The sequence below is a fragment of the Ptychodera flava genome, chromosome 2 (assembly GCF_041260155.1).
Source record: "Ptychodera flava strain L36383 chromosome 2, AS_Pfla_20210202, whole genome shotgun sequence".
NCBI lineage: Eukaryota > Metazoa > Hemichordata > Enteropneusta > Ptychoderidae > Ptychodera > Ptychodera flava.
Genome location: NC_091929.1, coordinates 22,496,462 through 22,521,475, shown reverse-complemented (window position 1 = coordinate 22,521,475; position 25,014 = coordinate 22,496,462). Strand labels below are relative to the sequence as shown.

The 25,014-nt window shown below is 37.6% G+C and overlaps 1 long non-coding RNA gene across 1 annotated transcript; it reads right to left on the bottom strand.

Annotated features, from left to right (window-relative positions):
• Positions 1-13,106: 13,106 nt before the first annotated feature.
• On the bottom strand, positions 13,107-14,803 carry LOC139147530 (uncharacterized). The gene is made up of 3 exons (XR_011555749.1): positions 14,629-14,803; positions 13,806-13,858; positions 13,107-13,439 (listed from the first exon to the last, which is right to left on the bottom strand). It is a non-coding gene; the product is annotated as an uncharacterized lncRNA (long non-coding RNA).
• Positions 14,804-25,014: the final 10,211 nt, after the last annotated feature.

Genomic DNA, 25,014 nt, shown 5'->3' with positions numbered 1-25,014 from the left:
AAACGCTATGTTATTGTTTGGAAATATAGTATTGAATTCAGTTACCAGTATCAGTGTTTCTTGTCTGAGATATTTCTGGTAAAAAGGGAAACAATTATCTTGCCTTGTCTGCATCTGTGCAAAAATGCCAGAGAACCGCGTTTACCTTCGGCCTAAAAAAAATAAAAAAAAAAATTTCGCTCGCCGCTCCTGGAACTTGGTCCAAAAAGTCCGATGAACAAGATTTTTTTTCCCTCTGGCCTTACATGTTAATGTTGCAATCCTACGATACGACTTAGGGAGTCAAAGAAAAATTACAATCGATACGCCCAGTATTTTCCTACCGTCGTTTCGCTCTCATAGCGTTACCACTTGAACGCTAGCGTTATGCTGAAGAACTTTCCTCAGGCATGGGGCACTGACAGTCTTGGTTATGTATTTCAAGGCTGCTGTCATCAGATGGTATGTATCTAATGGACCATTGTGACTGTATGTCAAAACATGCAGACATATCTGCACAATGCATTATCGTTCATACATAATGGTCGTTAGTACGTCCCATAATCGATTCAATTAAATTCACTGGAATCTAAATCTCGTGTTAAACGGTATCCAATCACCAGAAGGAATGATGGTAGTAGATGCAGGGTATGTAGACAAGATTTTTCGGAATGCGTGTGTATTCATATGCTAAGGATTGTAACTCGTTTCCATGTGAATACCGACGGGAACTGAAAACTCGTGTCGATGTGAATGACGACAGTGTCTGTTTGTCAGCGAATCTCCACATATCGTCGTTTAAAGTCAAAACGTACAGTCTGCCTCAACTTCGACCTATAGGAGCTACGGCTTTTCATCTCTGCGCAGTCTCCCGCTGGGTGCACGTCGTTTAAAAGAAAACCTATACCAGTTATATGCCGACTGACAGGATTATCCTAAAAGAGGCGATCACGAGTTATTTGTAGATTGAAACTATGCGATTGATATTTACAAACTGTTGAAAAAACTTTGTACATTGATTTCCACGTTACTGTGCATACACGTACGCCGCTTGATCGGCGTGTTTGGTATATTGCACAGAGAAAGCGAGGCGTTTTAATGCTACTTAACCGACCATGAACTGTGCATACCAAGGAAACGTTTTACGAAAATGATAAAGAAACCAGGAGTGGTTGAACTCGAGGGTATTAATTTGGTATATCCACTTTGGAACGGATTTATGCGATACACTGTAATATCTGGTGCGCTAGATAAGTTATGGATTAGTTTGCTCTTTACGTCGACCACACAATTACAAGTTGAACAGCTGTCTGTGTGAGAGAAAGAGAGAGAGAGAGAGAGAGAGAGAGAGAGAGAGAGAGAGAGAGAGAGAGAGAGAGAGAGAGAGAGAGAGAGCTCTAATCTCAAATTCAAAAATAAAACGAAAACAAAAAGACCTCTGGCTTAAAAATGATGTTTGACATTTGTATTAGCACATGACTGGTACTTGAACCGCACATTACTTGAATCGAAAGAATGAGAAACACGTTCTGAATTCTGTCTTCGAGATTAAGATTACTCTTAGACAAACAAGGAGGGAGGCTACTCAGGTAATTGTGTTGTCTTTGCAAGATCAGTATTTTCGGTGTGGATGGTGGTTATTACTAATTGTATGAAAGGAGATTTATACAGAGTTTAATCAAACTGTCATGTTGAAGTAGGACGTCTCAGATATGTCACGGAGATATTCAAATTTAGCATGCAATAAATGGCACATTGTCTGACTCATTCACAGATGGTAGCGCGAAGGAGTACGATCTTTAACGTAGATACTTTTCAATTCCGGGCTCCAATTTACTCTGTGAAACTTTATCACATCGTTTTATACTCAAACAGTTTAAACAATACCTTGAGAATTCATCGTGTCTCTGTCGTTTGTTATACCGGGTTAAAGTTAACAAGAGAGTATAGAGAGTTAAGAGTTAAGAGATCGCGTTCAGAAGCTATCATGTTGTAATTTACTTATACATCGTCCCCATTGCAGGTGAATTAACACAGCGGAGCCGTTTACTAATTAACTGCACAGACACTATAGGCTTACTGCTTGTTTACACAACATCTAAGGTAGTATGCGCCTCGAAAATGAAAGACTTAAAACTTTTACTCAAACTTTCCTGAATGAAACTTTCAACCATTCTCTTACCAACTCACAATAAAAATCGGGGTCGCCGTGCAAATGAACTAGCGAAACAAATTGCCCAACATTTTGCGATATTTGAAAGTCAAGATGGTCGCCATTCCTGAGTTAACCCTATGGGAGAAAAATTAAATTTTCGAAAAACTAAGACGTTGAAATGTTTTCTTTCTCCAAGAGCTTGAAAATGAGCCCCCACAAGTTGAAGATCAGAAAAGAATTGTATAAATTTGAGAGTCCGACTATATGTCCCCGAGGCTCGTTCGGCCTTTAGTGCACTCGACACACTCATCGCAAACAGTTCACCAGTTCATTGAGACCATAGACAGTCTACGTTGAGAACCTATGGAGGAAATAGAAACAGAAGTGGCTTATCAGCGACTTCACGGTCTCACAGTGAAAGTTCTCGGCGGGGTTGTACACCCCTGTTTGACTGGTCGGCTGTTCTGGTCGATGCGCGAGATTTGAACGCGCGATTTCTTGCGGCAGTGGGTCAAATGTACGCCGGCAATGACTGACGAGAATAGCTATAGAGCAAGCAACGGTGAAAGCTTCGCCGTCTCTACACCTGATTTTAATCAGATTTCATATTTACAGTCATAACAACCTACGAGTATTCTCATTTTCACAGAAAAGTACTTATCAACTGAACTATAGAGTTAAGTGTGTTGGCCACTGATACTATCTTGTTTTCTTGAAGCTCTCTTTGTGACGTTTTTGAAGTCAAACACGCGGCAGACCGACACTGTTGGTACACATTTACAATGAACACATTCATTTGATGTTTTGTGTTGATATCAATAGTTTTAGCATAAGCTGATCTTGTGAATTCGACGAGCAGAAACACGCTGTCGCGGGTTTTTTTTGTTATTTGAGACGTCTGGGATTTAAAATTGTCCATTTCGCGAAAAATCTATTTATAAGACGAGTGACTTTACGCAGATGAGTTCAGCGTAATAAGGCAATTATTTGATTATGTCTGAAGGACTTTCGGTAAAATTGTGAAACGTTATGTGACGCACAAGAGTTTTCTAAGTTAATGCCGTAATTGTGACACTGTATGACAAAATGGCGTCGTTTTTGATGTTGACAATATTAAGCTAGATGAATGGCGGTGATTAATCGGACACGTTGTGCCCCGTAGCCGTCGAGTTCTCTCTCAGTCAGCTCTCAGTTTCATTCTCTCTGCACGTTCCCCCTTTCAAAAAATGTACACAGACCATTGACCGCTAGCTCTGTGCTGTATCGAGCGCAGTGTATATATCCTGACAATCACGGTATTGGTGATATTTGGCGAAATGAATTGTAGGCATTGATCAAACACGATGCGCCTGATAAGTCACTGAATTCTATGATCAGAGCCAAGTCTACTTTCTATCCACGCACAACTGCAGTTGAGAGAAAATGATATAAACTTGGGGAGAAACTCAGAAAGTGCATGAAAACGTCAGTTGTTTCAAAATGTTACAACTTAAATGTAAGATTGACATATAAAGTTGTTCAAGAATAGTTCCGACGGTAGTCTTGTCAACATATCGCAGCTTGAAGTCACAGATAATTGGAGTGACTTGTATTAAGGTAGAATGCGCCTCGGGGACAGATATTTGGACTCTCAAACTTTTCCATTTCTTTTCTGATTGACCACTTGTGGGGGTTCATTTTAAAGCTCTTGGTGTAAGAAAACCTTTAACTATCTTAGTTTTTCGAAAATCGAAAGTTTTATATTTCCCTATAGAGTTAACACAGGGATGGCGGCCATTTTGAATTTCAAATATCGGGAAATCTCAGGTAATTTGTCTCTCTAGTACCAGATTTTGTACTATGACCCCTGGCTTATTTTGATATGGTAGGGAATGGTCAAAAGCGTCATTGAGGAAAATTTGAGCAAAAAGTGTTTTAACTTTCGAGATGAATACTATTTTAATATGAAAAAGTGTCAACAATCATAATCATGCCGGAAAATGCCGAGAGAGTTTGACCGGTTAAGAAGGGCTTGACTACGCAGTTTCTGCGTAGTGAAGCTTCATTACGTATTCATGGTGACCCCTGGCCAGCTGTCAATAACTTTGGGGGCTTTTGTCTTTTGGCCTGCTTTGCATATGCGTCGTTGGACACGACCTGCCAATCACCCAGGTAGTCAATTAAACTATTAGTTGACTGTTTACCGACCCAATTAACACTATCTAGCAGTATCAGTCATATTTTAATCGCGTGGCCCGGGTGGGCACAACGTAGGAACGCGTGTATTTCTATGTGTACGTTTCACCACCGTCCCGGAGGGACGGTGGTTTCACTTATGGTGTTGTTTGTACCATGGAGGTAGGAATGTTTGTACCATCGTGCGTTTGAAGTAAGCTTACTTGTTTCACCTACAGCATTACCTTCAAGGTGACAGGCTTACTATTAATGTTCAGTATCATTGCACCGAGTTCTGCCCACGGTGAAAACCACCTGTTTTGCCACGGTCCCTCTGTGGAGGGACCGTGGTTTTGCCTACTAATTACTGCCCGTCGCTGCCCGTCCTGAATGTAGCCTATCTATAGCTACAGTAATTAGTCAATATATAATACCCCGGCCTTATAATTTTTATATAAACCACAGTCTCTCTATCCACGAGGGACTGTGTATAAACTTATAAAATCATAGTCCGTGCCGTAAAATTGTTGACTTTCGATGCGATATACAGGTTGATCGTTGAATCGCACCGGCGCATCCATATTTACTTGCCCCATAAGCTTACTACTCTGTAAAGGGTGGGTAGATGGAATTCCTGGGCCAAAAATGAACACCGGGGCGAAACTTTTTGTGAACCCATGTGAAAACATAAATCATTTATCAGTTTTGATATATACTCCTAAATTGTAAGTTTGATCATGGAGGTACCTCCATGGTTTGATCAAAATCGAGACCACATTCAAGGGCTATGCAGACTGTCCATGTACGCACACACAGTGACAAGAAGGCGGCAAACACCTACTTACCAAGCACATCGAATCGGCGAAAAGAAGCATAAAAAAGCTATAGGCTCATCGCCAAAACAAACGCGCCAAGCGCTAACAAAAACCCATACCGAGCGGCCCTTTTCAGGGCCACCAAACACTCCAAAAAGAGCTACCAAAAAAAACCCCATAAATGACATAGAACACACAAGCACTTAAAAGAAATACAAAAATCGTACACATAAAAATAACGTGACAGAAAAAATGGCCGTGGAAATAAATCAGCTATTTCCAAAGAAAAGCCGACAACAACATGAAATTCAACAACAACCTATCATCGCTCAAACTATGAAACTCCGAAAAATAGTACTAGGCAAAGGCCTTAAAATTAATTCGGACGCCAACAAAACCAAACAGAATAAAACCACCTCAGGATTTCAACAAATAAAGTCGTAAATGTGACTACGCTACATCGTGAGACACAAACAATCGCAACAACACAAATTCAAAGAAAAGTCGAATTGGGCTCCACAAACAACAAACACCAAAAACTTGAAAGCTATCTGAAGCTGCTAAACTCGCACTTCTAGAGATACCCTTTCAAACAAGGAAACAAAACATGTCGCGTGCTAAAAGAATCGCGAAAAACCAGCTTGCAAACAATAGACAAATTTCGGGAAAAAAAAAACCCTCGACAAGGGTCGGGTTTTCGTCATTGTCAACACAAACGATTACGTACTCGAATGCGAAAGGCAATTACGCAACACTCAGTATTATACACAACAAGCCAGAACAAACAGTAAACAAAGTAAACGAACTATGAATCAAAATGTACGAGAACAAGCACATCAACCAGGATACTTGTGAGTATCTTGATCCAATAAACATAAAATCCGTACCCCCAGTGGTACTTATTGCCTAAAAATTCACAAACCTCCGCAAAAATCTAAAAGACACACCAGTCAAAACAAAATTTACCGAAGTAAAGAAACATAGAACAAACAAACCGAACCACCAAACGGACTCACAACGTGACCCAAAATACTTGCCTCGCTAATCGAAAAGCAAGACCACTAAAATGCATTAAAATAAATTTTCACAAACACAAACTAAGGAAAGAATCTACACCGCGACTGATGAGAACCACACCCGGGTTTCGAAACGCAAGCGTCAAAGGGCGACTCTATCAACTTTTGTAACAACATAGGTCCGGCTGCGTCTCGCCATAAGCTTTCCCCACACAAACAAAACATTACCGTACACACTAATCCAAACTTCTCTACAAATATCCAAAGCGAAACAAACATTTTTATTAACACACACAATCGGATAAGAATGTAGGAACACATTTTCGAAACGAATCAAACACAAACTCGACACAAAAACATTTAGGATAGTTAGATGGGGAGCCTCTTTCACATTTTTTACATCTCGCTATACTGTCTATGATTCTAAAAATAAAGTCATCTGCCACTTTTTCTGTATACGCGGTTTGGCAAAACTCATCTCTTCAATCGAAAGTCGGGCGATTTCATGGTTCTTTGGGGTACGTCGAGCTTAAGGAATGTGGTTATATTCGCGATGTTTTATTCGAAATTATTTATTTCTTCTAGGGCAAATGCACGTAATTCATGCTGTAGGAAATACTGGCCGCTCATAAACAAGACAATAAACTCGATATCTGTATCTGTGCATCTTTACTTTTATTGTCAAAGTACCATCGACACCCAAAAAAAAACCAAATGGTTCAGTCCACGCGTGGGTTCAGTCCAGGTATTTGCAACGCCAGTCACCTAGGCGACGGTAATCCGCACCACTTATCACCATCGGGAAGGTACTCCTCCCCTATACCACTGGCGATCCCACCCTCAAGGCACTGCGTCATTCGACCAAGCATTGTTATTGTAATTTCCTGCATAAAATTAACAGCGAGGTCAACCGGTCAAACTCTCTCGGCATTTTCTCTCATGGGCCGTCTGCGTCAGTTTCAGAAAAGAGTTTTTTTACATGATTGCTTATAATATCTCTCTTCTTTCAATTGCAGATGTACAAGGAATGGGTTGATCTTGCCAACGTTCTTGATCGGCTTTTGCTCGTTGTGTTTGTCATCATCTTCCTAATCGGAGCCGGGATCATCCTACCGAAATTGACAGGAATTTGAGAATGGCGGCGCTATCTTCACGGGCGATTCCATTTTTGTGACGATCACATGGTAACATCATGAAAGGCTAAACGTGTGCACTGAGGAAGCTGTGCCATTTGCGACGAGTATCTTCGCGATATATCAATCCTTGCTCGACAAATGTGAGAACTCTAGGTCGTGGCTGAAGATGCTGGGAGATTGGAAAAGATTGGGATATTGAAGTGCAGGTATATTAAGCATAAAACAACTGGAACAATGACGCAAAGACGAGGGCAAGGCAGAAACACCTTTCTTGAATTTTACATATCACACCATGGCAGGATTATATTACGCAGTATATGTTGAGACAAGCCATCTTGAGATGTTTTTAATTTACATCAATACCTCAGTTTGTTGACTTGACGGCCCTGCACAGAATGAGCCGTGCCAACCCATGATTTAATCATTTGTAATTTTGACTTTTCTAAGCTCAAATGGGTTCTATGCTTTTGCTCAGTATTTTGTAAGATTTACTGTACCATCAATGATAAATATTTTGCTTCTTTAAGAACAGAGAAAATCGCATTCAAAGAAAACCTTCCTTGTACAGCGAAACATTAAGCCTGCATGTTTCTTACAAGGCGTAAGATATCCGGTGGTTTGCCGGGACTTTTCAGAATTGTCATTAGTTTTTATCTGATTATTTTGTAGAGCATAGATTAATTGGTTATAGTTAAGATCAAGAAGGGTTATTTGCCTTGAGTAATTGTAAAATGTTTCTTACCGAGACGATTAGCAACTTACCCCTATTTTCACTTATCTTAATTGGCATTGAGGTCAAAAGCATATATATATATATATATATATTATATATATATATATATATATATATATATATATATATATATATATATATATATATATATATATATATGAACGCACAATTATGTCCACGAGGTAATTTTACATCGACAAATAAATATATATATATATATATATATATATATATATATATATATGAACGCACAATTTATGTCCACGAGGTAATTTTACATCGACAAATAAACCTATGGTTACTGCCAACTTGTCAACGATGGAAGGTCTTTCTATAGAAACCTCAGTACCATGATAACAGAAGTTTGCCGCCGGCCGGTATCGCCTTCTCCTTGAATAGATTATAACGACCGAAGTTCGGGATAGTGTTGTGAGAGGGCGCCCTATTCATGGATTTATTCCACAATTCGAGTGACTTTCCGATGCGTTTTAAATTATTTAGTTTGACAATTCCTATATTGAAAAGCACAATGTGTCAGGCGTTCCTGCAGAGGGTTTTATATTTTCTTTGATTTTGTTTGGATTTTGAACCCGACGGGCAAATGAAAACATTTCTTAGGTTGAACTCGTGCAATTTGGTATACATTTGCAGCGAATATTTGCATGCTTGCTTTTTTGGACTTTGGTGCTGGTAGACAAAGTAAAATTTCATGACGAGTTCGAGTTTAAACGTATACTTTGCCTTACGGTGAAATTTGCCACAGCAGTTACATTCTGAAGGGGTTAAGCTAGTTGCTTTAGCGTCACAAGTAAATGTAATTTTGTAACATTCAAACGTTTTCACAAACAACGTGACCTTCACAGAATTTAATGACAATTCAATAAATTTCGATTTCTCTTCAAAAGCATGAAGTACACTCAGTTACTTTGATTTGGTCAGTGGTAACCAGAACGTGTACAATAGAATATGCAAATGAGCATCTTTTCAGCTATTTTTATCAATAGTGGAACAGAACTTAAAGGAGAATGGGCGAGAGAGATAGGCGCGAATGCGCACATCGACTGTTCGTTTTCTTCCCTTGTCGTTTTCTGATCCCAATTATCAATTATCTATTCAAGCTCAAATATCCGTAACATTAAGACTTCTGGCATACCCGATTCAGGTTCTTGAGGTTTAATACAGTTCAATGGAAATCGCGTGAAGCACTTTATATCCGATGAATAAGGTGTAGAATAATAAATTTGAGCGAAGCGTAAGTCGCAGACCATCTCTTGAAGGGTAATGTCGTATTTTATCAGAAGCGCGCCATCAATCGAGTACGAACGATCCATTTACTTACGACGCACTCTTAAAGCAGAGTGCGCCTCTAAAGTGAAACACAAAAACTTTTGTTCAAACTTTCATCATTGAAACTTTCAACCATTGTCTTACCAAATCAAGAATTAAAATCAGGGTCCACCGTGCAAAGTTTGGTACTAGAAACAAGTTAACTACCTTTGACCTTTATTTGAAATTCAAAACAGCTACCTTCCCTATGTTAACTAAATGGGCGGGGGGGGGGGATACAGTTTTCGATTTACCAAAAACTAAGACGTAAACATTGTCTTACTCCAACAGTTATAAAATGAGCCCCACACCATGAAAGTCTTTGAAAAGTTTGAGAGTCCGAATATCTGTATCCGAGACACACTCTACCAGAAATGTACCGTTTGGGTCGCCTGGAGAATATAACAGATAGAAAGATCCAATTTTGATATATTTTCAACTATCTTTCTTCTGTTTATAAAGTACTCCCGGATAATGTGCCTCGGTCTTGACGTCAAATTGTCAATACAGCCAGTTTTGCACGTATTGTGCATGTTCTTGTAAGAATCAAATTTACTCCGGATTTGAATTCATTCGTCAAGATCATTGCAAATTTTACACGATGTGATCTCTGTGCAGGGCTGCTGCCATAGGTTACAGCAAAGAAATTGAAGAAAACATTATAAAAAACTATGAATAGTTTACCAAAAGTTACCATAATTGTCCCGTTTTTACAGTTTTCATGGCAACTGCTTCGGATTTATCATCATAGCTGAATCTTGTCACCAATGAATCCATAAAAACTAACTTAACTTTGTCAAAGTGACGAGACTTAGTCGCAGTGAGGCACATGACATGACAATGTATCGCTGCACATCGCAATTTACCTTCTCGTCGATGAGGGCGCTGTCTCCTTTCGGGATGAACATCAGAATTGCAATGGCTGACTTCTTCAGCTATACGTTTTGTCTCATTAATATTCTTCATGATTACATTTATGGTTTGAGAAAGCATAAATTTTAATAGACTTGGAAGGGACATAAGGTAGAACGCACCTCGGGGACAGACATTCGGACTCAAACTTTTACAATTCTCTTCTGATTTACCACATGTAGGGGTTCATTTTAAAGCTCTCGGTGAAAGAAAACTTTTTACCGGCTTAGTTTCTCAAATTCAAAAAAAATTGTTTTTCTCCATAGAGTTAACACAGGGATGGTGGCCATTTTGAATTTCAAATATCGGTAAATCTTGGGTAATTTGTTTCTCTAGTACCAAACTTTGCACGGTGACCCCATATTTTTATTCTTGATTTTGAAAGAGAATGATTGAAAGATTCCTTGAGGAAAGTTAGAGCAAAAATTTAAGTCTTTCACTTTCGAGGTGCATACTACCATAAAGGCAGGTGTTTACAACCTCTTGCCTTTTCCTAGGTGTCTTAACACAGTAACAAAACAATATAGAGTAAGGTCAAATTACGAATAACGTACAGTTTTGAGGCTTAGAACTTTAGGGATGTGAACGGCTAGGAAAGTATGAATGCTGTTAGCAAAAATCTCGCCTTGAAACGGATTTGCAAAAATGCTCCTCCAGTAGGCTGTAAGGGACACAGTCATCGGAACTGCGCATGTGCGAGTTTCTTGTTCACAATCAATGTATTTCGTGCACGATATTTCGATGCACCTCATCATCATAGCTGCAACATTTAAATTATACGATGTAGATTATGACAGACATTTAACTTTCATCAATCACCATCGTACCTTGTTGACATTGGTCGTATGGGTCCCACACGACCTTTGAGCGCAGTTCCGACGACTGCATCCCTTTAAAAACCATTCCCTTTCAGAATACAGGATAGAATATAGTCAGGGCGGTGTCGCTATGCAAAGTTCAGACGTTTGCTCAAAACATCCTCCGGGAAACTTGAAATCATTCTTATTCAAAATCATGAATACAAGTCAGGGGTCAATGTGCAAAGTTTGACAGAGGATTACAATAGTTCCCTTCATTTCCTAATACTCTACATCACAAATTGAACACTTTGGCCGATTGTGAACTATTCTGAGATGAGTGAATTTTCGAATATCACAAAAAGAACAAAACGGAAATGTACCCTCAAATGTCAAAATGAGCGTAGATGATTTCTGAGATGATGAGGAATAATCAGCGCAAGGGTCACTTGATATCATGACCTCGCTTTATTGCCTCGTTTTGATCAAAATTTCCCAACTGTATTCAGAACATATCACGTAAATGTAACTCCTGTCATTCCGAAAAGTTTTGGCGATTACTGGTGAACTGATGTATTACATACAGTGAAAGTTGATATAGGAAGATATGGAATACGTCAACATCTATATGCACGTATATCAAATTGGAAGAGAGTCACCAGAGGGCGCTTTGTCGAATATACAACCTGATCATACGATAAGACTAGCCGGTCATGTTTGAAATTGAAATAATTTACTACCCGTTTCATACAGAAGGTAATAATTTGATTGCATGTACTTTTTGTTGCTAAACTTTCAAACAGAAAAAACGCAATATCATCAAACATTTAAATAATTATTAGGATGATTTCCTTAAGAATTATTCGATCATTAAAAGCCTTGATGTATTTAATTCTTACCGATTATGTAATATAATGTTCATAATGTTATTAAAGCATTAATTCATGAAAAGTTTAAATTTTCATTTTAAAACCAACAATATATGTTTGAAAGTGGTAACATTACTCTTTTCTGTGCCCTTTTTGAATATCTATCTATGATAATATCATGAATATGTTTCAGGCAAGGAAAAATATTGCAGCACTCTATGGACTCAACACTAATTAAACAGAGGAGAAAAGTGTAGTGACAACAGAAGACTAAGTACAAACATTTGAAGAATATTGCTCAGAATTGTTTTCAGCTGAGCAAGTGGACTTTGAGTAGAACAGTTGTTATGGCAAAGATAATGACCGCATTATACGTCCCTTGTTGAACACAGCGGATTGTTATCATGATAAATGCAAATCTTACGTAACAAATTGCCATTTATGTCTAACTTTTTGACAAAATATTAAAGAAAATCTATACCTAACCTGGTCTGACAAAGCGAACTATGCAAATTACTAGTTGCCAACAGTCCCACATCAGTGAATGACCAAGTAAATTTAATGTTTGAATTTATTGTTCACGCAAAGCGTGGTGGTCTTACTAATATAGAAAATCAATTCTACTTTATTCTTTCTATACTAATCACGAATTAATAGTATCAATGACCATGTATGCGTTGACTGTGCATTTCAGACGGAAATAAAATTTCTAATCTTAAAAGCCCTGATGAGACACCAAGGGCTGAGCCCCATGATTTTAACTTGAAATGTTTGAACTATCAAAGGGACCGATCACCGTCATGCTAACGCTCTACTAAGCTTCTACCATATTTGGGCAAATGTAGGAGAACATCATATCTATTATCTGGGTGATAATGGCAGGTCTCACGTGAACTTCATTTTTGTTAGGATGGGAAAGAACCATGTCCCAAACATCAAGAAAGTTCACACCAATACCACCGAAGACTCTGCGTAGCATTCTATTCATATCATAGTACATATAATTTCCACTGTGGACACTTTGTGACACATCGATATTATCTCGAGGATGAGCCAGCTTAATATAACGATAGCCTTTGGACACCTTTGGAAAAGTCTCAAAACGGATAATTTGGTTTGGTAAACTCTGTCAAGGTAGGCCCTCACTGACCACGAAGCATAATGAAAGCAGAAATTAAACATGACCACAGGTGTATAGGATCTACAAACGGACTTGTTGATCATGTCGATGAAGTCACTTTCAAAAATAAGGTCATCTACATACTGCACGGGAGTCCCCCCTCTTAGTGCTACGTAACTACAGGTCATTTTAGGTTTCTCAGGAATGATCTCCACATCGGCAAAACGACGTCGTATTTGCAATATAGTGGAGTCACCGACGAAGAAAAACCATTTGGGTGATGAACATTGAAACCTTTGTGCGGCTGTCCATTCTTGGCTTTGGCACATCATGGGAATAAAACTGTGATTGTTGGTCCAATAACCACTTGTCATGGAAACAGGAAGATCAGGACCACACTTTGGCAGGTTCATTTTAGTGACGTCATCTACAGAGATATAAAATACAAGTGTAGGGGCAACGTTAATCAAAGCTTAGGTCAATGTGTTATGAGAAAATGGGAAAGATACGTTGTTTAGACCGTTTTCTGTTGGACTATGTGAATTCTGTGATGTAACCTTGGCATCACATGATGACTTATATGCAGGTAAGTAGTTTGTATCGGAGATCTTTATTAGTTTTGATTTAAATAATATTTTTGGTTTTGTACATACGTTAGATATGAAATCATACATTTGTTAGGACAATTTATTGTTTTAAGGAATCACTGTGAACTTGCTGTCGAAAGTTCAGGAATCTGTAACGAAGGAAAAGCAATTCTATATTCAGAAATGTAAAGCTTTATCGTACATACCCTTTATATTCACCTTGATGGGACTCGCAAGGAATCTTGCACCTTTGAAACTCCTGAGAGAAAACAGTTTTGTAATTGACAGAACAGGTTGAGAAAATTGAAAAGTTCAGTTCAGCTAGGGTAACAAACTTCCTAAGGCCTTGTGGTAGAACTTGAAATCATGAAGTCATATAAACTAACCCCATCTGACTTTCATAGACATGACCCCGAGTTCGGATCAGCTTAATTTGAACACGCATAATTTAAACAAATAACAATTAATAATAATAATAATCAAGAGAATTTTCATTTATCACTAGGTAACGCAAACTGATATTTATGATTTTTTATTGTCTAATTATCATTGACATGCATTTTTACCACGTCCACTTTTTCCATGTTAGGTTTGAAATAATCACAGGATAATCAAGGTAAAAAACCTCGAAAAAGTATGTCTTATGACACAATTCTTCAACAATAGGAACTATTTAGGCTTTGAAATGTACGATTTTGGATTGGAATAGAGAGAATTCAGGATTACAAAAAATCTGTAACGATTGGAGTAGAATCCGGGTAGATAACTGTAGACAAGAACAATAAAGCAGTACACGGGTTTTGAGCGTTTTCTCTTGAAAGAATGATTATTACAAGTAATGTTCTCAAACAACAATTCAATTTTTAAGCCAAGGTTAGACAAGCAAGCAACAGACCAAGAAATAAGACGTGGAGATCAAATGTACATTCTTATTAATATTTGACGAATATATGCTGTTTTGCATAAAGCTTTACTATATGCCAGCCAGTTATCTTCACATTAATCCTCTCTCTCACAATCACTACTTACCTTTCAAAAAGGTAGCTCAGCCCTGCGACGGCATCGTTTGCAAGGGTAGCCATAGCAGTTATGTTTTGACTCGTGCTATTCAAGGTTTGACAGTTCAAAGTCTTTGGTTTGTCACAGATGACCGCCGTCTTTCCCATAGACCGATGATTTTCAAAACTACACTTGTTATCCCATGTTCCTTCATTCGATATGGTGCAGTTACTGTTTCGGTGATACTTCCATCAGTAAACTTAACAGACCAAAGAATCCGGTGATCTTTGTACTTCATTTGCTCATAAAACAGAATAGCTTCACGCGGGACGGAAAGTGTTACATTTATTGATGCGGCTCCCTTCCATGCCGCGTAGAAAAACATACTATAAGTGCCATTGCCGTAATCAACAGATCTACCGGCAGTATATTTTTGTAACTTCTCATTCCACATTACCCCCACAAGAAAGTCACCTCCCCTTAGACGTGGGTTACCATGTCATCTTTGGCCTCTATTATGACCTGTATAAATTCACCTTTCCGATAAGTTGATGTTGATCTTGAAGATAAACCCTTCAGACAAAAGAAGATATGAAATAGGTCAAATAAAATAATGCGATTGATCATGAAGCGGCTGAAAAACAAGTAGTATTTTCTGTCTTTTCCCTCTCATTGTGCCTGTCTGAGTCTCTGTAAATCTCCTCACCTCTATCTTTCGCTCAACGTCTGTATCTTTGTCTCTATTTATTCTCCTCTTTCTGCCTTTCTCTCTGTTTGTCGGTATCTTTTGCTGTCGGTATCTCTGTCTTCAATTTCTCTATCTCTGTCTATGTCTCTGTCTGTCCCTCTGTATCTGTACATGTCTCACTCTGTCTCTGTCTGTAAGTAGGTCTGCTTGTCTGTATGTCTGTTTGTTTGTTTGTTGTTGTTTGTTTTCTGTCTGTATCTGCTTACTTTTCTTTTCAGTCTGTCTGTCGTTCTGTCTGTCTGTCTGTCTGTCTGTCTCTTGTTTGCTTGATTGTTTTCTGTCTTTCTGTCTTTCCCTCCCTAGCTGTCTGTTTGTCAATCTGTGTCTTAGTCTGTCTCTCTGTCTGTGTCTTTCTGTCTGCCCAATCTCTCTCTATCAGTTTGTCTGTCATTTTGTCTGTAAGTCAGTTAGTCAGTCAGTCACTCTGTCTGATTAAACCACTTACCTCGATTTTGACACTGATATCGGAGTAAACGACTCTGGACCAACTGACAAAGATTTGTATATTCCAGAATAAATGGATTCCTGTCTCAAATGTTTGTAGGACCATTCATACTCTTCAATGATCGCATTCCATCCCGTGCAAAAACGGTTGTAGGCGTTGTAAGGAAATTTGACGTCATATTGCTGACGGTGAACCTTATCATTTTCACTTTCAGTATGGAAACTGCATTGGTTTACGGTAGCTGATTCTTCCTCTACGTATACATTCGCCAAAGTTTGCCCTTTGTCATTCTTTAATCCCATGTATGCAGAGTTCCCCTAATGAAAGGGTAAAACAAATGATATAACAACGTGCAGTCTCCAAGATGATCTGTTTGAATTCATGAACACTGATAATAGTCTCCTCTCACTTCTATCGAACGAAATGAGTTTATGAATTAAAAATAAATAATAATATTTCTGTAAATGTGTACACTTTGCACTAGTCACGGACAATGCATAAGTATTCAAAGGAGGATAAATATTACGTTAAGACGTTTGGTATTCACATGCTTCAAAGAAGTTAGTCCTTCTAGTACTTAATATCACTGCCTGCTGGGTGTTTGGTCTTCCAATAATTAAAAAGCCTATTTAAGAATATTGATGATTGGGGTGGGGGGGGGGGGGGGTTGAGATGTCCCATTGGGAAATTACAGCGCTCGATTCGGCAAGCACAGCGTTAGAAATAATAATACAAATTACTTAGGGGGCGCCGCACTCAACACACCGTATTTTGCTTAAAAGTCACTTTTTTGCAAATATTCATCAAACTTTATTTAATAAGTAAACCAAAGCAAATATTGGTTGGATTCACCTTTTAGTTTGTCAAGCAGCCGTAAGTTGCGTGATAAAGAAGTGTTAATTTATGCAAAAAATGTAAATCACCCAATTTTTTGCTTCTTTTTCTCTCAATTTCAAGATTTCCAAAGTATTTAACTTGACCCGGCCTGGTCAAATTTTCTGAATTTTCTACATTATGTTCTTTAAATGCTGGATAAGAAAACGACTATTTTGTTTGGGTATGAAGATATTACATTGTGAATAAGGAGCATTTTTATTTTGTTTATCATGATTTTAATAACTTTTTTGAGTGTCAATCTTTAAACCCATCCCAGTTTAGAATAAGGATAGATAATGCAAAACAAAATAATCGTTTTTTACTACATAGACATATTACCCTTCTTTCAAGTGAAATATTACATTTCAGAAAACTGTGTCAAATTTTTGACTTGAATAAATTTTTATCATACCATAATTTAGTTTTTTTACTCAAAATGTACACCCCTTAATCCTTCGAGTAAACTAGTGCTACAATACTATACTTTAGATTCTCTGCCTTTTGAAAATATATATAGTATGAGGGGGTTTTCTTGTCGTATTTGATGAGAACTATTCTTTTGAAGATATAAATATATGTGGATATTGATTTAGTATAAGTGGGTGAAATGGGAATTCGACAGGCAATTTATTTTCATTTTCATGTGTATTTACACAGAACTGCATTTTTTAGCGTTAAAGATAGAAATTACCGTAAACGTAACGTATATGCCAAGAAAAACGCCCAACACCACCAGCAAGCTTGCCCTTAGAAACACAGGTAGCTTAAATGAAGGAGGCTCTGCCATCATACTTTCTGAAATTCAACAAATGTATAAGGAAGTGGTTAGAAACGTCGGAGCTTCCATTTTGGATTCGTATATGGCATTTTCAACTTCCGAACTCTAATTTTTTGACTAACTCCCACACGTCAGGTCAAACTGTCAACAAGTGACCTGCTCAATACTTTCATTGAACCAAAATTGTGATCGCACTATGTTCGGACACCCCTGTATTCCGACACCCCTATGTTCTGACACCCTTTATTCCAACACCCCTATATTCCCACAACCTTATGTTACAACACCCCTATGTTCCGACACCCCTATGAAAGGCTTCTGCAGGAACTACTTTTCCTGTTTTCCAGTCCTATTTACTATGTAAGTTTTACATGTCACGGTAGAATACTTACCGCCGGTTGGTGTTCTCATATTCAAGAGTCATAGTACAATGGACGAAAAATCGTAGAACTAGGCGCATAATTGTTTGATTTATTCCTGGTGATCTATATTTTATGATGTACTCTTTCGTAAATTAGTGGGTTTGACCTTGACAAAATGATAATGTTGTCATATTTATTTGCCAAATATGCCACGATGAGAATTATGAAAATTGAGAAATCGATACTCTTAATTTTATTTTGTTTTACGACCAGTTAGAATGCATCTGTATGATACTGAAAGATATGTCGATGCCGCCCTACAATATTTTTTCATAACGGGATATCTTTTTTTGAGCAATTAAAATGTTTGTCTGAAACACTTATCCGCCCTTAACTTAAAAAAACAAATAGAAATCGAAGACACACTTTTTTAGAAGGTACTATTTTCGATCAAGAAACATTGCAACGTGCGAAAGGAAGTACTGAAATCTGATATTCCTATCATGTGATCCTTCTGTATAAGATGACAGGGAAATGATCCACAGCCGGGTTGCCATTAGGTAGGCTTTCTACTTGTATGTAAGCAGCGTCAAGCAAAAACCTATCGGCTGGTAATGGATACAATGTTGCATAAATTTGGTTCGAAAAATTGATACTTTTTAAGGGAGTTTACGTTAGCACGCCAACCACGAAACCGTCGGCGTTAAGATCATGTTCTCGTTTCTTTTCTTTAACTCCTCTTTGAATTCAAACATTTGCGGTAAGAATTATGCCTAAATTGAATAATACCAAGGTGTGCTGTAAATTAGGCACTATTCTGGGAGTTTCGATCCCAGTATTCGTCAGACAATTCTAATTAGTTAAAGAGGCTATTCCTCGTCGTTGAACTTAAACCAGTGCCAAAGAGACATTTTCAGAGCTCAAAATAAATTTCTTCGACTCAAAATCTTGATGTATCATGATCTCATGGAGTAATTAAATTCCGTCTAGAAATGGGTAAGAAGTTCCGCCATGTTAATATGTTGAAATACTGAGATTAAGTATAATCACCTATTTTGATGTAAAGTATACAAATCATACTTTATATTTCATTTACTAATGTTCGATGTTTTCTTCAGAAAAGACCTTGTTCCTAATCACATAAACGTTTTCTAAACGCTATGGTTTGCGCACAATTTTGAAAAGACGGCTCTATAAAGTATTTTTCTGTAAATTACTTTTTTGAAAATACTGAAACACTGAAAATGAATCAGCCATTAAAGTACCGATAGCCATGCATCATGGCTCCATAAATGGGCAACCTTTCATATGTTTAAATCTTTTATCACTTCTAAAAAGTATAACGTATTTTAATACAATTTAGAAAATCAACATTAGGTACCACTGCCTATACATCAGTAACAATCGCTTTGATTTTGTAACGACGATCGAAATTTGCAACTGTTACAGAACCGGATCGGCAGCTGCCATTGAAATCCGGCGAAGCATGTGTGGGGATTAGATCGGCAGGGGATAAAAAACGACACTGTGCAGGCTCACATTTTTGTGGGCCCTCTAGAGCATCGTACAGGAAAACCCCGAGAAATCCGATAACGTCATGTGACGTATCGATGACGCGTCCTGACGTAGAATAGCCAAGAAGGAAAAGCGTGGATAACTACAATGAAGCAATCTACGGATACCTACACAAATACATACTGGAGACCGCTGAGAAAAACCTCGGTGGTAGGAGTTAGAAAATTGTGGGTACGCAGTGAAAATGCGATATGCGAATTCGAAATGGGAGTTCGAAAGTTGGAAATGCGATATACGAATTAAAAAATGGGAGTTACGAATCCAAAATTCTATATTTGAATCCAAAGCGGAAAGTTCGAGACTTGACTATGCGATATACTAATGAAACATGCGATACACGAATCCAAAATGGGATTCGAATTTTGGCCTTGATTACGCGCCATAAACATGATCACAAAATCAAATTTTCAGTTGTGATGTCACACTCGAAATATTACCAATATAGTGTTTATGGTGTTAACAATATTAATCGATGTAATCCGTGTTTGAATCTTTCTCATAATGATATTGCAGTGAGTTTCTTTTTACATATGTATGTACACACAGAACTCTATACAGAATTTTCAGGAAAATACCATTTGAAAAGGAAGTTCCGATCCTTTTCAATCTTAAAGTTGTTTCGCGAAAAGACCAAAATCTCAACTAGACAGTGATCATGGCTCTAAAACCGATCCTTTGCACATACCTTTAGCAGAAAAATGTCACAAATACATGGAAACATAGTTACATTCACCATTAATTATAATGGCTTACTCTCTGATATCACCTGAATGAGAGATTGCCTGTACACCCACCTTTCACGAGTGAAAATTCAATACGATGACACAGTTCCGACGAGTCGATGTGATTTGACTCACAGTTTCAATTTAATATGTACAACAGTGCTTTCACAGTAAATTGGGAGACATGGTAAAATTCCTATCAGAATTGCTCCAGCTGTCAAGGTTACTAATCCTGTATTGATGGATATCCGCTGCAATCACTTCAACAATTATTTAGGCAGACGTTTGAAAATAGCTATGTCGATCATCAAGCATCAATTCTTCGAGTTGAACCTGTATTCTAGTAAAGGTTGTTAGACTACCTTTCTCATGACCTTCGTTTGTGCAGAAAATGTCTTTTAAAAACAGTTTGAAGGTCAAAACTAAATCTTTTGGACATTTCTCTTGGCCTTTATTCGCAATATAACAAGTGGTCAGAAAGCTGCAGACTCCACTGTACACATCATTCCGTAGAAATGAAGCGTAAAGACCTGCTTAAAAGTAGTCTCACCAAGAAATTAATGACCCGAGCGAAATAAACGAAAATACGAAGGGAGGTAGACAAAGACACGAGGTTGAGAACGCCCGTAAATGTACTCGATTTTGTTTTCCGACAAGAACAATTAAAATGTATCATATTAGTATTTAATTTGTTCAAAGGGAATTTCAAATCATTTATGTACGGTGATTTCAAACCAGACGTTTGACCTTTGTAATCATCAATTCTATCCAGAAAGGCGTCTAAATCTTGTCTTGCATGAACCAACTATTCAACGCGTTCATATATATATATAATATATAATCGAGCTACCACACTTTGCAGACAATCTTGACCCTGTCTCTAGAAGTGAACAGTGAAAGGAAGATGTTCCATAGGAACTTCATGCATAAAGTGGCATATCCGAGCTCAAGTCATTGATAGAATTAACTGCTACATCTGTACCAGAACACACACAATGCAGAGAAGCAGAAATTGCGCTTGAAAACTGCGAACAGAATGCTCTTACCGGACACAGTCAAGCTCCGCGGCTCACTTAAGTGATGTCTTGATAAGATAATAACAATTGCTCTTTAACGACTTTGTTCAATAATTTCCCTTTTTCCTGGGTGCCGTACGTTGTGAGTTCGATTCCGATTGAAACCACCGTATATTATACTTTGCCAAATTCGGTTGATATATTTGCCGACACGGCTATCCAGTCGACCACAATTGCTGTGTACTACAGCGTGTTCCTCAAATTTAGGGTCTCTGAAAAACAGGGATTTTCAGTAGCTATGGCTTCATCACAGATAGATATGAAATGTTCCATATAATTGGAAAAGAACAACACAGTGAAAATATGTTACTTTACAGCTCTAAATACGATTGTAACAGCTGTATATTGGATATTGGTGCATTGGAAATGTAGTAATGGTCCAAACGGCTCTTCAGACGTCAAATCGGAAACAAGTCTTGTGTTTACTCCCAGTGAACGAAGAATGTGTAGAGTTACACTGTCTTATAACGATCATAAATCGTGTTTTTGCCCATAGTGACAAGGTCATTGGCTGACATTGATTTTACATTAATTGTGCCCTCAGCTTTGAAGGCAAAGCTGTTAGCCCACTGTTCTTCAACAATGTCAATAATCACGTCAGTAAATTTTTAATCTTTGTGAACATTAACGATTTGAGATGAACATGTTTGTATTTTGTATAAAATGTTATCGTAGCATTGTATATTGGTACCTATTGTTAATTTTTTTTCTGCTGTGACTTTATTTAATGAGGTGATCTTGGCGCAGGTAGAATATCTTTCTTTGAATTTGTCGATATCACATATTCTTGTCCGATTCAATAGGTATCAATTATTGAATGCGTCAATAATTGCTGTGTGAGGTACCACACTATGCAGATGTTCTTGATCCAGCGTCTAACACTGGAAAAAGGAGTTCCACAGGAATTATATGCATTAATTCGAAAAGATCCAATACTGTAAAATATATTACCTAAAAGCCCTTAATAAGATTATAACAGCGGTATATTGGTGCATTCAAACTGTAGCAATGGTCCTAACTGCTTTCCAGATGTCTAACCGGAAACAAGGTTGTGTTTTTTGTTCGTTGGACGTAAAATTTGCAGAGCACCACTTGTGGCACATATAATGATTATAAATGGTTTGTTGGCCCTAGTGACGAGGCCGTTGATGGCTTCTGTGATTGTAGATCGTTGCTATCCATTGTTCTGCAGCAATGCCATTCATCATGCCTGTAAGTCTTCTGATCTTTGTGACATTTAACGAATTTGACGGAGGGTTGAACACGAAACGTATGTCGTTTTAATCTCCTGACACCCAGTGTTTTTTATCTACCGTTTTTCCAATACCAGAATGCAATTTTATCTCTTTGAGGTGAATGGACGTATAACGTGTTTGTATTTCATATAACATGGAGCGACGGAAGTTAAATGCAGCGCCCTATCTGGCGGACAGCAGGATCTGTGACTCCACGAGACCTGTATTCGCGAGACGAGGGAACTTTGTCATATTGTTCTCGAATTTCTCTGTTGCTGTAGTTTGTATTATCTATTTTACCAGTATGCTATCATCAAGAAGACGTTATTTCCATGTTATTGTTGATGGTTCCAAAGATGTTTACAGAATTCCCTTTCAGGTTAACTTCCAAAGTTTAGAGGACAGAAATGTACGATAGATTTTCATGCAGAACGAACGGTAAACTGTATCGCTATTTGCATCGATCACAATTGCGATCCTTGCTTTTGATGTTACCAAAATTTATGTTAGTAATAAATACATTCTTTTGAAAATTCGGCTATTGCCCTAACATAAACTGTTAGCGTAGCATTCTATACGGATATCTTTGGTAACGTCTTTCTGATCTGACGTTATTTAAAGAAATGATCTCGGCGAAAGTACAATTTAATATTTGCGTAAACAAGTACAGAGTACGAGTGAAGACTGACCAAATCTGCTAAAGATAAAAAAATGAAGAGTTATATATAAACCACTGAACTGATGCAGAAAGTATTCATACAGCACAGCATTGTAACCCACTTGAAAATATTTATTTTACCTTTTGTAAGGGTTGGGGAACTTGTCTATTTCTAAATACGTGAACATAATACAAGCTGTTATTGGCATAAATAGAATGTCTCTCACATCTTGTATATCTAAGGCAGAAATTCTAAAAAACACTATCAAGCATTCTGTCAAAGCCTCTCGAGCTCGGGATTACTTTTCGCATGTCACTTCAATGCTTATTAGTCCCCTCAGAGGACTTGTAGCTTAGGTTCAATCAGTCGTTTTGTTCCTGCTCACAGAACCGTTTCTTTGACATGTCTGAATTGAGATCAAGCAACCCACTAAACTAATACACCACGTTGTACAATTATGCATCAATACTTAGATACCATCAAATATGGCCAAAACGCGACCGTTTTGTCACGATTTTAACATCCAAAACCATAAATAATGATGTTGATTTGCCTTCACAGATTGATAAAAGGGCAATGAACAATAACATACATATAAATGCCCATTTGCATTGCAATAGAATCCAATATGGCTACCAGGTGGCCATTTTGTAACGTTTGCTTGATGTCCAGACGCTTGGTCACATGAGAACTCTTGGCATTTTTAAGATTTGTTTGTCAGGTCCAGAGAGATTACGCACACATGTCGCACACCTAATTCTCATAAAAGTGTGTTGCCTCAATAAACTAGTTATCGCATAGAGGCGTTTATGAATGGAAGAAATATATGGAGGTCCGTTCTGGTCAAAATTTTGTTACATGGATTTTTATGTGTCAAAATTAATTTCACGTAGTCTCGAATGACTTTAACTGCTACTGGCAATTAATTTTATATATTAATTAATATAATTAATTAATTAATTAATTAATTTTATATATTTATGAATTAATTAAACATACTAGAATTAATATCATGTAGCATAGAATTAATTTTACGGCTGTCTTGAATAAATGTTGTATTTTTGTAACTAAATGAATCTGTTAAAAGTAATTTTATATGTTGGAATTAATTTTGTATAGCCTAGAATGAAATTTATCAGTATATATAAATAATAACTTTCCATTTTTTATCTAATACAACTTGCTGTAATATTTTTACGTAGTCTAGAGTTTATTTAATTAGTACCTCGAATTAGTTAAACGTTGTGGCAGAATTTATTTTGTGTGATCGTAGAATTTGACGGCTAACTCCACAGTCACTTGTGATTGCTTTGGTTGTATTGTAAAATACAGTTTTTGGTCCCCATGAATTACTTCAAATGCATCATGGTCAAATTATCGATTTAGCCTGTACGTTTCCATTGCCCAATTTTACTGTTGATCACTTGAATTGAATCCGTGGCACATTTCGGCCATCCAATAGACCAATTTGCACCTTCAAAAGAGAAAATCGAAATGGAGCTAATTTTCAATTTTCAAATGGTTTCACCATCTTGATTATAAACTTTTAGCCTATTTTTAAATTTAAGATCTTTGGTCTGCGATTGATATATAGGAAACAGGTGTATACTGCCGCGAGGATGGCACTTTGCTGCCATTTAAACTATCCTGTAACAAACGCTATTTCCCACAATGCGTTTTTCGTTTTTTCAATTTTCAAATTACCAAGTATCTTATTCTTCTATTTTATTTTGGGCGTGGCAGCTGATAGTATCTATCTTTGGCCAAGGATGCATCAAGTTGTGATAGTTATTTGCGCGGGTAACTCGTTCAATGGGTCGAGTAACAAACATACAAAGAACAATAGTGTTGCCGCCGCCGGAATGACCTGACCTGCTGAAGTTTGCGCGCTTCCCGTCAATGTCGCAAACTGGAACGTTGTGTAAAGTTGCGACTGTCAT